Here is a 10,992-nt window from a genome sequence, read left to right as displayed (position 1 = left end):
CACATGTGCAGCAGGCCTGCAGAAAGATGTTTCTTGTTCATGTTCCTGGCTCGTTTTGATGCATCGAGTTATTATTATATGTCAACTTGTCCATACAATAAAACTTCTCTTTTTTGTCGATCTTCTGTCTTGAAAATATTTTCCCACCATGATAACATTGTGACATCCAAACCATGTGATGGCTTTGGTAGTCACTATAGGATGTGGCGATCAAGTATCGGCCGATTAATACCTTTTAATGCTGATTGAAGTGAGAGGAGTGCGGATCAATCCATAAACTGTGTCAATGCCAAGAATATTGTCAATAGCTACTAAAGTATTGGTCAATATTTGCATTTTCTCACAACCATTTTTGTTGTTTTTGTTCATGTTTACACATTCACAGAAGGGCTTTAAAGGTAAAACTAAAAAATAATTTAGATTGTCTTTTTGTTTAGTTATTGTGTAGTACTCACTCTTTTTTCTCAAACAAGTGTATGTAGTAACAAAGGATAAGTAAACATGTTTTAAGTATTGTGTTGGTATTGTTAACCTGCAGAGTATTTTGGGAACTTTTTGTCCTGTCGGGTAAATGTTTACTCTATTTTGGCGATAACTTTGGTGATGTCATTCTGAATTTAATTATTTTTCATACGAGGGTTTTTTAATGTTCAGTTGCAATATTTTATCTAAAATTATTTCATATATCAACGATACACCAGCGAATCATCTTAGCTGAGACAAAAAAGTCCTTAAGAGATATAACAGTGCATCAAAAATGTTAATTCAGATTTTTTTCTCCTTTATTTGCTCAACTCTCTTGCCCCCTAAATACCAATGCCAAAGATGTATTTTTTTTATTATATATATATATATTAATATATATATATGTGTGTGTGTATATGTATATATATATATATATATATGTGTGTGTGTGTATATGTGTATGTATATATATATATATATATATATATATATGTGTATATGTGTATGTATTTATATATGTATGTGTATACATATATATATATATATATATATATATATATATATATATATATATGTATACACATACATATATAAATATATACACACATATATATATGTATATATGTATGTGTGTATATATATATATATATATATATATATCCATCCATCCATCCATTTTCTACCGCTTATTCCCTTTTGGGGTCGCGGGGGGCGCTGGCGCCTATCTCAGCTACAATATATATATATATCCATCCATCTATTTTCTACCGCTTATTCCCTCTTGGGGTCGCGGGGGACGCTGGCACCTATCTCAGCTACAATCGGGCGGAAGGCGTATATATATATATATATATATATATATATATATATATAGGTGTGTATGTATACATATGTATATGTTGCATAAGATGAGTTATCTTTATATTAAATGTTCAAGTGCTGGGTTAGTGGGGTAAAAGTAAAGTCTGATAATACATGAGATTAATAATAAAACTAGTTAACATTGTATTTTTATTTTATTTTAATATTTGTCGGATTCCAAACCTAGCAGCAGTTTAGTATAACAGATCAAAACATTATTTAGTTCTGAAGTTGAAGCAAAAAAGGTAGAAGAAAATGGGATTAAAAAATGCTTTATACACACTTAACTTTCTAGTACTGGCATTACTTAATTGCTAGCAAATTATGTACTGTCAATAACACTCATTATATATAAATAGAACACTTTACTGTTAATACATATGATTGCTATTGGTGTTAGTAACAGCCGATCTTATGTTTTAATAATCGGTATTTGAATCGGAAGCATAAAACCCAGTTAGGAATATCCCTAGTATGGTGGGCCAAATGAGACAAAATAAAAAAAAAACTTTAAAATAATTACTTGAATGTGTTATTGATTAAACAAGATATTAAATAAAGAAATCAATGATAGATTAAATCATGAAATATTTAAATAATGGGAAAAAAATGAATTAATTAGATTATTAAATGTAATTTTACATTAAATACATTGATGAAACATTTAATTGAATATGTATGCACTTAAGGCCCATTATAATTAACTAATGACACATATAAGTAATTATTTATAGATGCATTCATTTAATTTTGTCTAATTAGTCACAAGGGTCTTTAAAAGTTTAGTTGGAAAATAACAAGAAGGGTACACATTTCAAGCCAATGATCTGAACTTCAATTCAATGTTCGAATGACTCTTGAAAGATGTTTTGACGATGAGCAATTTTACACTCGAGTAAAAAGTGTGACAACCAACCCCGTTCCCTGCTATACTTTTGCAGTCAGGCAAATTGTATTGACAACTGAGATGTACATACACTATGTGGTGGTGGTGTGGTATGCAGCGGCGAGCTGAGCGACGTGTCAACCCCAATGATTAAACACGAGGAAAACTCACGTAATGCGACATCATTTCACCAGATATTTAGATTCCTCTCTGCACAGAGAAAAAACACAAGTGTCTACATGTGACATATCATCACGCTACATTTACATTAGTTTTGGTTCAAACCGTCCTGTCAACACGGATCAAACATCACAACGGCCCATTTACTGCATGCACCGAGAGTCTTGTTTTCTTTCAGTTCATGTCAATCCGACGATGGTTTTCAGTTTGCATGATTCCGTGCGGGCAAAACAAAGGAGTGGGTGGACATAATAGTGGGAGTAAATGATTGAGATTGAGCATATACGCGGGGATGGGGTTTTATATGGAGAGGGGCAATGTTTCGATTTGTGGATATTACTAATACTGTGCATTCGGAAAGTATTCACGGTGCTCCGCTTTTTCCACATTTTGTTATGTTTTGTTGTAAAAAAGGATAGACAGAAAGATGAATGCAGAAATGTACGGATACAGCATACATGAAAACCAACGCTTCCCATCCAATCTAATGGAGCGTAGGAGGTGATGCTAAGAGTTTTTTTTGGCAAAACTGCCCAGAGATAGGTATGGAAAAATTGTAGCACCCTATTCAACAAGACTTGAGGCTTGCCAAAGGTGCAACAACAAAGTACTGACGTGTTTTTTTTGTAGAACACAATTATAATCTGTATATGCAATCAAAGTTGCTCAAATTTGTGGGTTCTTCCAAGGATGTCGTAGTCGTAGTGGTTTGTACAGTCCTTTGAGACATTTGTGATTTAGGGCTATATAAATAAACATTGATTGATTGATTGATTGATTGAAATTTGATGATCTTGTTAAATATAATACATCAATAATCTTATATAAAGAATTTAACAAATTATTGCCACCTAACCTACAAAGATTTTTTACAACTAGAGAGAATTTGGATATTTTTCATTGCCGAGAGCTCAAACCACTCGTAAAATGGTATGCGGAGTAAGAAAATGGAACCAACTGGACTTGCAACACAAGCACTGCCAAACTATTTATCGATTTAAACTATTATATAAACATGGGGTCTGGTTCAAATAAAGAGATGAGCGTCTTTAATTTGACCTGCTTTTGTACTCTGTCTCATAGAGTTAACATATGCTCAATGTTTCCATACCATTGTTGGTATGTTGTCTATTACCATTGTAGGTATTGTTCATTCTACCTACATTGTTGCTACAAATGATTGTTACAGTGTAATAATTATTGTTACCTGTGGTAATGCCACCATGATACAACATTTGTACTATAATCGCTAAACAAAGTAACAGGGAAGCTTAATGTATTAATCACTGAATGGAGAACTGGGGGTGGGATTAAATAAACGATCTTATTCTCACTCCCTTTCAGGAAAAACTGGATCTTTATGCTTACATACTGTACATTACCTTTTTCATTATATTAATTAACATTATTACATCTTGTCTACCTTTGTACTTTTTTTCTGTCATTGCCTGAAATAGAAACATTGCGCAAAGGATCTGACTACTTATTTACATGTATTTTTTATTTTATTTTTTTAAATTTTTGATATAAAAAAAAAACCTTTGTCAATGTGTATTGTGTGTAGAATTTTGAGGAAAATTGTGATATTTTTTTTTTTTTTCATTTTGGAAGATTGCTGTAACATAACAAGTGTGGAAAAAGCTCATTACTGTGATGACTTTTCGGATGCACTGAGGCAGTTGAATGGTGTCATTGAGTCTTCTTGTTGCTGAGAGGTTACATCTGTGTGATGCATCAAAGGGAGAAATACATCTGTGCAGACATTATCGTGACGTGTGTGTGTGTGTGTGTGTGTGTGTGTGTGTGTGTGTGTGCATCCTTGTTCAAACATATTTTTACCCTTCTTGAGACATCTAGAAGGAAAAGTACCTTCCATAAGAGGACCGGTGAACAAGTTAGGACATAAATCATGGTCCCAATATGGAAAACCATTGCATCTAATAGAGAATGTCTCATTTGCATTCCTGGTGGCGAAATCCATCAAAAATTTGAGTGGTCCCAGAAAGGAGGGATTTTTCAAATTGACTGTGTTGGTTTTAAAAGTGCTCCCCCTCTTGTCAACACATGAAATAACAAGTATGTGTAAGAAATTGAAATGCGCCCCCTTTGGCCAAACTCAAATGAAAAAAAAAAATGGAATAAATGTGTACTGTAATAACTTGAAGAATAAAAAACAATTACAAAAAAAAATACATACTAAATGCAGTCTTTTTCTCACAATGTGTCAACTTTTTTCTTACAAAATTGGTGAACAATTTTTCATATTCTTTCTGTTTCTGTAATAGTGCAATATTTTCTCGTAAAATTATTGCTTCTTTATGTAAAATTCTTACTTTTTAATGCAAAATGATGACATTCATCATATAAAATTCTGACTTTTATCACAATATTTCCAATTTTTTTGTTGTTCTTGTAAAATCGTGACAGTTATTGGTAACATTCCGATTATTATTATAATGTTGCCAAAATTTAAATGTTTTCTTATAAAATTGTGACTTTTGTCGAGTAAAATCTCCAGTTTGTCCTGTAAAATTTTGACTTGCGTTGAGTAAAATTACGACTTTTATTATAATACTTCCAAAATTATACGTTTTTCTTTTGAAAACGTGACAAACTTTTATATATATATATATATATATATATAATATATATATATATATATATTTATATTATATATATATATATATATATATATATATATATATATATATATATATATATATATATATATATATATATATATATATATATATATGTTGTAAATACAAATCTTTATATATCTAGAAAGGGTGGTCTTTTTTTCCCCAGAGGTCTCAAGAAAGTAACAAATAAAAAGATTGTGTGTGTGTGTGTGTGTGTGGCCGGCCTATTGTGTAAAAACACACTAAGTCACATCCTCGCTCGAACTTAATGCGCTGAATTCCAAAAATACTTCACCATATCACTCAATTCTAATTCAGATATATTGTATTCAAATCTCTGAGGTATCTGTAACATGCAAATATGTGGTAAAAGTGTGTTTTGTGGGAGACCAGAATGCTTTGAAATATTTAGTTGTTTCTCCTTGCCAAATGTACTCAACTGTAGTTACACACAATGTCAGACTATATGAAAAAAAGGATTATAATTGACCAAGCAGAAATGTGCTTCAAAGTCAACCTGACACTGCAGGATGACCTCATTTCCACTGCAGCAAACCTCATATCTACATGGAACATAAGGTCACTGTGCACAAATTGTTGGATCCAGCTGAAAAGGGCAATGCTTTCTCTCCAGAACATTCCTAATTAAATTTGCAAAATTTGGAATGACATAAGACATTTTTTTTTTCCTCGGGTTGTTATAGGGACCTTTTAATTTGACTGATGCTCTAATTGGATTCGTATTTTTTTCATTTTTATTAAAGCAATACTTTTTATAATAGTGGGATGATGTGTATTATAAAAAACATTACTTTTTATAATAGTGGGTTGATGTTTGTGGCGCTCAGAAGAACTCAAAATAAGAGCGATTTAGTCAGGAATCGTGAAAAGTTAGATTACACAACCAGATCAGCTAGATTGCACAACATTTTTACATGTATCTGCACAAACATGCTTTGATTATTATGCCACATAAACCAATAGTTGACTGCCACATAAAAGCTGACAACTCAGTACATTTTGTTACAAACATAAACATTGAGCCAGAATTCAATGGAAGTAAGGGCAAAGTTGGCGTTTTTTAAAAACTTAAATATCAGACAATGCAACAATTTTTATTTGGGCTGTCTTCAAATAGTTGACGACTCGATTCGGAAAGGTCTGAGTCAACCGTCTACCTCGCAGTCGCATATTAAACCCCCACGGGAGGAAGGTGAGTAAAGGCTGAAGCCCCTTAACTACCGCAGGTGTGTTGGGAGGATAGATTGATTCTGTTCATCTTGTGAGTTTTTAAAATATTTATAAAATATTATTTTGTGCAGGCGAATATATTTTTTAAGAGCATTGATCCTCAAACTGTGGTACTAGTGGTGCACAGGCTCCATCTCGTGGTCTGGCAAACTATCACTTAATTAAATATTCAAACTGTGTGTAATGTTACAGTGGCCAAAAACTTGTTAAATAAAACCTCTGCCTTGTTTTTAATGAATACGTAGGCCTACTTCGCTACTGTATTTTAATGTTGGTCATTATGGTCGTACTTGGAGAGCCAAGTGGGTGTCACAAGAGCGCAATCGCCGCTTCCAGTCATTGGTTCCTGGTGTGACGTCTTCGCAATTAATTGCCGTTCACATCTTTTATTATATAAAATCTATTTGTCTGCACACAATTATGTTTGACTAATAGTGTCGGGAGGCTGTTTCTAGAGGACATCAAACTTGATTAAAGAGACCAAAAAAAAAAAGTGGGAAAACAGTTTCTTTATGTGAATCAGTAAAATTAGAATTAACCTTTAACTGCCCCTCCCAGCACATCCTGGCAGGCGCCATGTGTATCTTCCATGGGATTCGGCCGACGAAAGGCGCTAGATGGCACGGCGAGCTTCGTGTCTTGACAGAGCCTTGATCAAGTCCCCGCTGTTTCTGGTGCTGCGCCAGATCTAGAACCTCACAAACAGTGGTTTAGCCTTTTTTCCAAAGGAAATTATGTTCTTTTAAATAAAAGACTATTATCCTTCTTATACATAAATGTAATGTTGTGCAATATTCATGCGTACTAGAGCAAATCCTTGTGACGTTGCTGATCTCCAGTGACCAGTCAGCATAAAGTACAATCTACGGATTAGTATTATCATCACCTGTTCTTTAAAAAAAGAAATAAAAACGCCATGGATTCGACTGATTGTCGACCTTTGACACAATGTAACAAATCAGATTTGACTCTAAAAATCTTTAGTCGAAGACAGTCTTAATCGTTATACTATCTTATATTCAAGGGTTGCAACAATTAATCAATACAATCGCTTAATCTGGTGGGAGAAAAACTTTGTTGATTTGATTAATCGTTTAATAAGCATAATTAATAAAGGTAAATCAAATCTGCACCACATGGAGTGCCCAGAACTTTGAATATGTGGACATGCTGTAGTTCCCGTACGGCCGCTGCAAAGCGGTGCAGAGCGTTGTTTTTTTTTTTCTAAATTATTTTTTTTACTGCACACATATTAACAGTGCAATTCAATGTTGATTAGATGCATTTATCAGACAAATAGCATGAAGGATATGGCGAGCAGAAAGATTGTTTATTTCAAGTACTTCCCTTAAAATACGCATTGAGGCTAGGAAGTGAGTTTTATTCGATTACTTAATTAATCAAACAACCTATTCGATGCATGAGTTGATTATTAAAATAATCGATAGCTGCAGAAGTAATATATTCCAAACATTTATTTGTTAAAATGAAAATAAATACCTAAATATTTGCTTGACTTAAATAATCAAATTCATAGGCAATTATGTAATAATATCATATATATATATATATATATATATATATATATATATATATATATATATATATATATATATACATATATTAACATTTTTAATCGTTGCCCAGCCCTAATATATATATATATATATATATATATATATATATATATATATATATATATATATATATATATATTAGGGCTGGGCAACGATTACAAATTTTAATCGAAGTTAATCGCACTTTTTCTCTGATTAATCGCGATTAACTGCATTGTATACGCAAAGCCCAATAATGAATTCAAAAGTAGTGTGTAGCGCACCTTTATTGGAATATTCTCCCACATGAACAAAAGCGCCAAAACATTTGTTGTGCAAACACAATTCAAATCAGTACTTGTTAAACAGTAGCAGTTAAATAGCATATTTTATGAATATCAACTCAAAAAAATTTAAATACAAACATTTAAGCTTATTTCCACTGCCAGGGTATTTAAGTTATCCTGTTTGTTATGGAAAGCTGCAACCTTATCGTGGTAGAGGAGTTTGCGTGTCCCAATGACTCCTCTCTGAGCTGCAACCTTATCGTGGTAGAGGAGTTTGCGTGTCCCAATGATCCTAGGAGCTATGTTGTCCGGGGGCATAAAGCCCCCTGGTAGGGTCTCCCAAGGCAAACAGGTTCAAGGTGAGGGATCAGACAAAGAGCAGCTCGAAGACCTTTATGAAGAAGAAATATCATGGACCCAGATTTCCCTCGCCCGGACGCGGGTCACCGGGGCCCCCCTCTGGAGCCAGGCCCGGAGGTGGGGCACGATGGCGAGCGCCTGGTGGCCGGGCCTGTTCCCATGGGGCCCGGCCGGGCCTGTTCCCATGGGGCCCAGCCGGGCACAGCCCGAAGAGGCAACGTGGGTCACCCCTCCAATGGGCTCACCACCCATAGCAGGGGCCATAGAGGTCGGGTGCATTGTGAGCTGGGCGACAGCCGAAGGCAGGGCACTTGGCGGTCCGATCCTCGGCTACAGAAGCTAGCTCTTGGGACGTGGAACGTCACGTCACTGGGGGTGGGAAGAGCCTGAGCTAGTGCGCAAAGTCGAGAAATTCCGGCTGGATATAGTCGGACTCACTTCGACGCACAGCAAGGGCTCTGGAACCACTTCTCTCGAGAGGGATTGGACCCTCTTCCACTCTGGCGTTGCCGGCAGTGAGAGGCGACGGGCTGGGGTGGCAATTCTTGTTTCTCCCCGGCTCAAAGCCTGTACGTTGGAGTTCAACCCGGTGGACGAAAGGGTAGCCTCCCTCCGCCTTCGGGTGGGGGGACGGGTCCTGACTGTTGTTTGTGCTTATGCACCAAACAGCAGTTCAGAGTACCCACCCTTTTTGGGAACACTCGAGGGAGTACTGGAAAGTGCTCCCCCGGGTGATTCCCTTGTCCTACTGGGAGACTTCAACGCTCACGTTGGCAACGACAGTGAAACCTGGAGAGGCGTGATTGGGAAGAATGGCCGCCCGGATCTGAACCCGAGTGGTGTTTTGTTATTGGACTTTTGTGCTCGTCACAGTTTGTCCATAACAAACACCATGTTCAAGCATAAGGGTGTCCATATGTGCACTTGGCACCAGGACACCCTAGGCCGCAGTTCCATGATCGACTTTGTAGTCGTGTCATCGGATTTGCGGCCTCATGTTTTGGACACTCGGGTGAAGAGAGGGGCGGAGCTTTCTACCGATCACCACCTGGTGGTGAGTTGGCTGCGATGGTGGGGGAGGATGCCGGACAGACCTGGGAGGCCCAAACGCATTGTGAGGGTCTGCTGGGAACGTCTGGCAGAGTCTCCTGTCAGACAAAGTTTCAATTCCCACCTCCGGAAGAACTTCGAACATGTCACGAGGGAGGTGCTGGACATTGAGTCCGAGTGGACCATGTTCCGCACCTCTATTGTCGAGGCAGCAGATCGGAGCTGTGGCCGCAAGGTAGTTGGTGCCTGTCGTGGCGGCAATCCCAAAACCCCTTGGTGGACACCAGCGGTGAGGGATGCCTTCAAGCTGAAGAAGGAGTCCTATCGGGTCCTTTTGGCTCATAGGACTCCGGAGGCAGTGGACCGGTACCGACAGGCCAAGCGGTGTGCAGTTTCAGCGGTCGCGGAGGCAAAAACTCGCACATGGGAAGAGTTCGGGGAAGCCATGGAAAACGACTTCCGGACGGCTTCGAAGCGATTCTGGACCACCGTCCGCCGCCTCAGGAAGGGGAAGCAGTGCACTATCAACACCGTGTATGGTGCGGATAGTGTTCTGCTGACCTCGACTGCGGATGTTGTGGATAGGTGGAAGGAATACTTCGAAGACCTCCTCAATCCCACCAACACGTCTTCCTATGAGGAAGCAGTGCCTGGGGAATCTGTGGTGGACTCTCCTATTTCTGGGGCTGAGGTCGCTGAGGTAGTTAAAAAGCTCCCCGGTGGCAGGGCCCCAGGGGTGGACGAGATCCGCCCGGAGTTCCTTAAGGCTCTGGATGCTGTGGGGCTGTCTTGGTTGACAAGACTTTGCAGCATCGCGTGGACATCGGGGGCGGTACCTCTGGATTGGCAGACCGGGGTGGTGGTTCCTCTCTTTAAGAAGGGGGACCGGAGGGCGTGTTCCAACTATCGTGGGATCACACTCCTCAGCCTTCCCGGTAAGGTTTATTCAGGTGAGGAGGCTACGTCGGATAGTCGAACCTCGGATTCAGGAGGAACAGTGTGGTTTTCGTCCTGGTCGTGGAACTGTGGACCAGCTCTATACTCTCGGCAGGGTTCTTGAGGGTGCATGGGAGTTTGCCCAACCAGTCTACATGTGCTTTGTGGACTTGGAGAAGGCATTCGACCGTGTCCCTCGGGAAGTCATGTGGGGAGTGCTCCGAGAGTATGGGGTATCGGACTGTCTTATTGTGGCGGTCCGTTCCCTGTACGATCGGTGCCGGAGCTTGGTCCGCATTGCCGGCAGTAAGTCGAACACATTTCCAGTGAGGGTTGGACTCCGCCAAGGCTGTCCTTTGTCACCGATTCTGTTCATAACTTTTATGGACAGAATTTCTAGGCGCAGTCAAGGCGTTGAGGGGTTCCGGTTTGGTAACCGCAGGATTAGGTCTCTGCTTTTTGCAGATGATGTGGTCCTGATGGCTTCATCTGACCGGGATCTTCAGCTCTCGCTGGAT

Source organism: Nerophis ophidion, linkage group LG08 (assembly GCF_033978795.1).
Source record: "Nerophis ophidion isolate RoL-2023_Sa linkage group LG08, RoL_Noph_v1.0, whole genome shotgun sequence".
Classification (NCBI taxonomy): Eukaryota; Metazoa; Chordata; class Actinopteri; order Syngnathiformes; family Syngnathidae; genus Nerophis; species Nerophis ophidion.
This window is presented reverse-complemented; position numbering follows the sequence as displayed.